General features: G+C 41.2%; 1 long non-coding RNA gene across 1 annotated transcript; it reads right to left on the bottom strand.

The window, feature by feature from the left end:
• Nucleotides 1–476: 476 nt before the first annotated feature.
• LOC149812723 (uncharacterized) lies at nucleotides 477–2,860 on the bottom strand. Its single transcript, XR_016428194.1, has 2 exons — nucleotides 820–2,860; nucleotides 477–718 (listed from the first exon to the last, which is right to left on the bottom strand). It is a non-coding gene; the product is annotated as an uncharacterized LOC149812723 (long non-coding RNA).
• Between the last annotated feature and the right edge of the window lie 4,531 nt (nucleotides 2,861–7,391).

Genomic DNA, 7,391 nt, shown 5'->3' with positions numbered 1-7,391 from the left:
GGATGGGAAGTGAGGTCCTCTCTCTTTTGTATTTACACAAAAGAATGGAGTTTGGTAGCTGCTGCCACTTTTTCAAATCCATAATTTTCATCCGACTGCCAGTTTCCAAACGGAGCTTCCATCTTGACGGGGACTCTTCACGGGGACGTAGCTGTCAACTCCACTCTCATCACCCATTTTCATTCCCATTTCCTATCTCATCTCCGCTCAAAGAGTCAGGATCAGGTGCAATATGATTGCACAAAAATGGTGCATTAAGCACCCGATCGCCCTCCATCAGGTCTTGGGCCCCCACACCTGACAGGCCTGTCCCCAAAATTGAAGGGGTGATCAGGTGATTAATGCACAAATATTTATGCAATCATATTGCAACTCATCTGCCAGGGGAGGGTTATAAATATGCTGCTGCATCAATATCCATGTCTTTTGTCAGCGTTGTCTACTTGTAGGGGTGCATATATAGGAGTCCAATAATCTCAAGAAATTTAAAACATCATTATATATATAGGTGTCCAAATCCCAGATCATCATCATAAAATAATTCTAAAACAAACCACGAATGGGCTTCCATGTCTAATGAGCTAACCTTCTGATACCTCCACATTACACTTTCAGAGACAGAATCAGAGAGCAGTGAAATCTTACAGGCTAACCTTCTGAGAATCAGGCAGATGGATGGAATCTCCTGCTGTGGACTGGTGTCGAACCTTCTGAGGACCTGTAGCAATTGAAAAATAAGTTTAGAATAAGGATCGGAGCCTGTCCCTGGATTTAGTAGCAAGAAAAAAGAAAAGGGAAAGCCAAGCTTATGGTTACTACCCTTCACTGTAGTAGGGAGTTGATGATTGTCCTCAAAGCACTCCAGAGTGATGCTCTACAGACCTTAAAAATGAAACAAAAATGCAGATTTGTTAGAGGTGTATTATGTAGGGTGGGACTGGGCTGTGTAAACCTGAATCCAACCAAGAAACCAAATTGATTAGACCTGATCCGACCTTTTTATAATTAAAACACCCATGAGTTAGGTTGGATACTAGACATGGACAGGTAGTTGGTTAGATATTGTGCATGAAAATTTAAGATCTGATGAGTCATCCATTGTGGGGAGAGTGTCCTCACGTTGTCTGAATCGATCCATGGATCAATTCCTATAAGGTTTCTCTATTCTCTTTCTAATAGTAGTTTTTTTTTTGACAGAGAAAGCTGGGGTTAGTCCGACCCATACCAGTTATACAATTATACCATTTGGATTCCAACTTGCAACATCCCAACACAAGGTGACATGCACTAACTGCTCTTACTAGTCATGCGGAGCCGATGTTGGTTCTAATAGTAGGCTTGCAAAGAAAGAGAGGGCGTAGCTCGCCCTCCCCAGGTTCCTTGGCTAGAAACTGATATCATATTGGTTCTTCAAGATAAACACTCGAACTGTCCCCAAACCAATTTCTACCGAGACATGTATATATCCGAATTCAATTTAGGAGTTTATTTATTGGCAAAATTTTACTAAGCTACCACCGAGGTGGTATCCCATGTGGTAAGCGGGGTCCTGTTCCAAGCTGAAGGCCGAGGTTCGAATCCCTCTGCCACATGGGGGCTTAAGAGATATCTGGTAGGAGTCTCAACTTGCCTTTAAAAAGATTTTTTTTTACTAAGCTACCAGTCTCCCCGTTTGTATTTGCACTAAAATCTTACGGCCTCCTACAGTTATTAGCTGTCAATTCCAGAAGTTGGCAGCTACCACTTTTTCAAATTCATAAACTCCCTGTGACCACCAGTTCCCAAACAAAACCTTATGTCCGATTTGTACGTGAACCGACAAGGACTCGACTAATTCATACTTGAATTGAATGATTAAAAAAATTAATCGATTATATTAGGGCTGTCAATGGGTTGGGTTTATACCGGGTACCCCCGAACGTGAATCTTCAGGTATGGTAATGAAAAGTGCTGATCCTAAAAATATTGGGGTCAACCCAAACCTGACCCAACTAATATATGGGCCGGGTTTGGTTTATGATTTTTTGCTAGGTACCTGACCTGACTCAAGTGTTTTATATGTATTTTCAGTAAAAATCAATTTCTGAAATTATGCCGCTTCCGGTTTGGGATTCCATTTTGTGACCTGACAAAACCCAAACCCGGCAATATGTTATTTGGAAGGGGTTTGATTATACGCTGTGGGTCGGGTACCCAACCCGTTGACAGCCTTATACCTGAACCGATTTAAACTTTTATGAATTCATTCGTATTCCTACTAATTGTATGAATTTATCTATACGATACTTTTCTAATTCTGTTAATAAACACTAAAGTTTTGTTAGGTTTCATCTCAATTTTCACCTATCGGACTGGTTGTGAACCCATGCCACTTGGCAACCTACTCGCTTCATTCCCGATCAAACCAAAAAACTCAACAGCTATAGACCCAGATTTATTTGTATACAATTCCAAACTGATCTATGATCATATCTGGCCATGGAATGGTTGACCTGATGTCGACCAGACCCATAATGCATGACCATATATATATATATACCCAACCCAATTCCAAACTGATCTATGATCCTATCCGGCCATGGAATGGTTGACTTGATGTAGACCGGACCCATATGTTCAGTTCTCTCGCTCTATATTTATATAAAGAGAGAGAACTGAACATAATAGGCCCTCAATCAAGAGAAGATACAAGAAATACCTGAGTCTTACGTAATGCGAAGATGGAAGAGACGCGCGAAGATTGAAAAGCTCGTTATGGACAATGCGAGTAAATCTGGTGTTGACGAGAAGTGCCACATAGCCTCCCGTTACCAACAATTGTGTAGGTCATTCATGCATGTTGCTGATTTGGCATCGAGAAGTGAAGAAGGCTATGCATGTGTGAAAAAAGCTGCAACGGAGTTACTTGAAAACGTGGAGTTAATTCACATTAAGTCCGTTGCAGCCAATGAATACCAGCCGAAGATAATGGGATCGAACAACGTAGGTCAAAATCATGTTTCGCTTGACACTCCCGAGAAGTTGCGCCAAAGCGTAAACATTATCTTCAACAAGTCAATAGTGAATGTTGTTGATTATGATGGACATATTCATGAAGCGAAGGGTATCAAAAGAAAACCTGCCTCTGATCGCAGTCGTCGGAGGGCAAAGGGTGTAGTAGAATTGGTTGGCAAGAACAGGACTAAGAAACAACCAACCTGTAATAAAAGACAATAAAGCCCCTCGAATGAACAGGTATGTAAAACATTATATTGCTTCCCATTGCGTGAAGCTTGTCAAATAGCTAACTCGTGTAATGTCCATCATGCAGCAATACCCTGCAGAAGTACCACCAAACGTTCAAACCTACATTCCTCCCTACCAAGTTTCTGGCAACGATCGCTACAGTTTTACAAGTCTTTTGGTATGTAATCAATGTTGCGAGGAGGTATGCATTTCTTGTGAAACTTAATTCAGTGTCTAATATTTTATCTTTCATGACAGGCTCTGATGCATTCGACAGATAGGTATGGGACGCATGAATCTCGTGTGGGCTATTAATTTAGTTGTCATGCCTCTTTGCATGACCCGATCTCCACAATGCCTCTTGCGGTTCGTGGTTGGATTTGCTTAAATCGATAGATAGCGATTTTTTGCTTCTGCAGGAAGTCGATTGATGACATCACTGTATGGCAATTTGTGGTTATCGTTGATTAGCGATATGTGGCATCGCATCGTAGTGATTTGAGTGTATTGTTCGAATGTCAATCAAAGCGGGATGATAAAGGTTGTTCAAGTAAGCTTTTTTCGGGCAATGAGCAAGGTTGCAGTTCATCTTATGATCTAAGTATTCTATCACCTGCGCAGTTGAAAGCCTACTTAGATCATAAAATGAAGCACAACCTTGCTCAATGCCCCAAAAAAGCTTACTTGACCAACCTTTCTCATCTCGCTTAGATTCACAGTCGAACAATACCCTCAAATCAATATGCTGCGATGCCACAGATCGCTATTCAACGATAACCACAAATCGCCATACAGAGATGTCATCAATCGACTTCCTGCAGAAGCAAAAAATCGCTAACAGCCGCTACTCATAAATTGCTGTCTGACTCACAACACAAAGTATCCAGCGATGGCAACAAATCCTTGTCCAGCTGACAGCACATTCGCTTTCCCGCGATAACCACAACTGGCTACGCAGGGAATACGAACTCTACTTACGCAGCTCCAAGCGATAAGCACTAATTGAAGCTTACACAACATCGGTGCCATGCCTGGACGAAGAGAGATCAATCATGGAACAAAAAAGGAATTCCGTTCAATTTACCAACTTTAGTTGGCAAAGCTATGACGTAGCGTCGATTCAACTTCTTCTCCAGCAAATCTTTCGTGTTCCCGACACCTCCAATTGCCTTTTAAAATCATTATTGTTACCTTGTGAAAAGTTTTATCCATATATTATAAATAAAAGGCTACTCAATGTGTCTTTTCTCTTCCCCACCTCATTTCTTAAGAGGTAAGTAAACCTCTTCATCTGGTACAGGGGGGAACTTTGCTCGCTTTAACAGTGGAAGTGCAAGTGTGAGTGATACTCCACAATTTCTCACAATCGCTATGTAGTTCAACCCGTGGGATCTTTCCGATTCGTCGGGTTTTTATCAACAAACGTTTATTATCGCGTTATACTAGTATCGTTTAACACCGCAATTCGGTGTTGACTAACACCCTTTACAAAGGCCGAGTATTGCTGCACAAATCGCTTTACCGCGATAACCACAACTCGCTATGCAGCGAATATGAAGTCGAATTACGCAGTTCCAACAGATAACCATAAATGTTTGATTTGTCGTACAGTATTCATCGATCATGTTGGTTGAGCAGTACATCTTTTAGGTCATAAATAGTCGCACAAGTATTGGAAGGTGTGTTTGTCTTCTACTTCGTGAACCAGCAACAATCAAACCGACGGTTCCTTCATAAACCTGGAGATCCGCCCTCGAACATAGAAAATTGTAGTGGGTGAGGCAGACGAAGACAACTACACGACCAACGATGGCGAATCATGGGTATATTGTCTACACATCGTCTACATGTTCAGCAAAATCCGTCTCTTTCATGTCGTTTTTGCGATTTGTTTTTGTGTACTATATAATGTAATTTCAGTATCGTTCGTTGCAATGTCTGCATTCATTTCAGTCGAACATCCACCGACGAAGTTGGGCGAAAACTTAGTCAATCACTCCTGGAGGACATCAACCGAATGCGCAGTGAATTCGCACAATACAACATGATCAATAATTTTGTTAGTATGAAACTAGTAGCAGTTGTCTATATACGTAAGCCATGTGTACGTGCGTTAACAACACCATATTTGCTGCAAACAGACTATATCTGATTTCGTCAGTTATATTAAAAGCAACGCACCAAGCCAGACTGTAAGCGTCGTCAGCCCGTATTTCATGGTATATCGGTTGTATTTTATGTTACTTTTCATTATTGATTTAGTCCAATTGATTCGTATGTTAACGTTGGTGTTAGCAATGTTTCGGTTTGCAGACTATCTTACGCCGTTTGCCATACTTCTGTGGATTTCAAGACGGCATACCTTATTGGGTTAACGGTAATCACTACAGAGACCTTTTGTCAAGTGAAAAGGTAAGCAAACAAACCTACAGTGCAATATTACAGCATAACAGTGCTAACAACATTTTTTTGATCTATTTGCAGATATTGATTCCTACACTCTGGCAATCTGAAAAGCATTGGGTCTTATACGTGATGGATTTACACGAAAAACAACTATGGTGTTACAATTCGTTGGAAGTTGACAGTGGTTTACGGCTAGACATTTCCCATCTCGTAAGATTCCATCTATATGAGTATCGTGTCGTGTACTGGGGTCATGAATTTACTGTCGGCCGCATTATTCTCAGATCGGTTTCCTCAAAGCCATTTTGGGAGTCGATGTTAGCGAGTGGATCTATCGCACGGCATACCATGCTCCTTTACAAGATAATGGCGTTGATTGCGGCGTATTTGTAATGAAGTACATTGAAGCGATATACAATGGTGCAGAACCCTGTTTCGACGCTGTATGCCATTTCTTGGCCTTTGTTATTAGGGATTAAGTGCATGTCTATTGCTTCTACTTTACAATCTGTTTTTGCAGGTTGATATACCCGGATTCTGCGAAGAACTCTGCAAAAAATTGACATCCTTTCTAATTGCGGAGGAGAAACTGACGGAGGCGTCGCGAGGATCTAAAAGGCTTGTAATTGATAAAAGATGTGCGTTGAACCCGCGTGATTGACAGTCGTAGAGTGAGACTGCGATGTATGCAATGAACAAAGACTTGTAATGTTCGAAATGATAATATTCAACATCGCTATGAAATGTTGTATGCTTAAACATCACTTTATAGCTGACATATGAAAAAAGTGGTGAATAACAGCCATTAATGTCACTTTCGTAATTTACGAATAGTACAAAGCGATACGCTTGGTGGTCTAACGTCAACTACACTGCTACCACCATGAAAACTTGTGTAAGAATTTGAAAATTTCTTGAATTTTAAACGACGTTTTCTTCAATTATGATCTTGCAGACATATGAAAAAAGTATAGACGGATACGACAACTGCGTCGAAGCCGCCTATATACTCGATTCAAGAACAAGTCGTTTATGCAGAAATTGTTGATTTGTCGGTTCCTTATTCGCGAAGCAAAGTGGAACTATGTGTTGTGTCATTCAAATATTAATGAAACGTTCTATCACCCTCCGTCAGTTTTCGAGTATATACGTCAGTTTCATTAAACCAAAAGCAAATCTTAAGTAAAAATGCACTCCGCATTAATGAAATTGAACAATGTCATGCCAGAGGGCTATTCTCAATCGTAATCAATGCGATTGGACCAAGTTTTTGGATCTCAAATAAATCCACAAGTACGTCCACACGCGTCCCAAGAAATCGCCTTAGGTGTACATTATCGTCGGTTCAGCAATACACGGAATGCGATATTTAGAAATATCTTTCGCCGTACAGTATTTTTCATTGCTGAAGAACAACTTTACCAGCATTGGTTATGCGTATACAACACAAAACTATTTCTGAATACGATTTACTTTTCATAGAACACCCGTCACCGGAACGAGATGAACACCCGTCATCGGAACGACAGCTCCGCTGAGACCTCCTCGCTAGGGAAAGGAAGAGGACGTGGTGGAGCTCCTGCTGGCCACCCTCAGCGCGACTGCACCGACTGGGTTGCTGTCGAGGAGGAGGGCGAGAACGGTGATGGCGGGGCTCGTTAGGTTGTATAGACATCAATCAATAGGTTTCACTTTACATATTTTGTCTGCCGTTCTTTTTAAACTCAATCAATTTTCCGCATATTTCGTCGCGTATTACC

This window comes from Nuphar pumila, chromosome 16, assembly GCF_984573655.1.
Source record: "Nuphar pumila chromosome 16, dmNupPumi1.hap1.1, whole genome shotgun sequence".
Taxonomy (NCBI): domain Eukaryota; kingdom Viridiplantae; phylum Streptophyta; class Magnoliopsida; order Nymphaeales; family Nymphaeaceae; genus Nuphar; species Nuphar pumila.
Note: the sequence above shows the minus strand (reverse complement) of the source record. Positions and strands in the feature narration are given on the sequence as shown.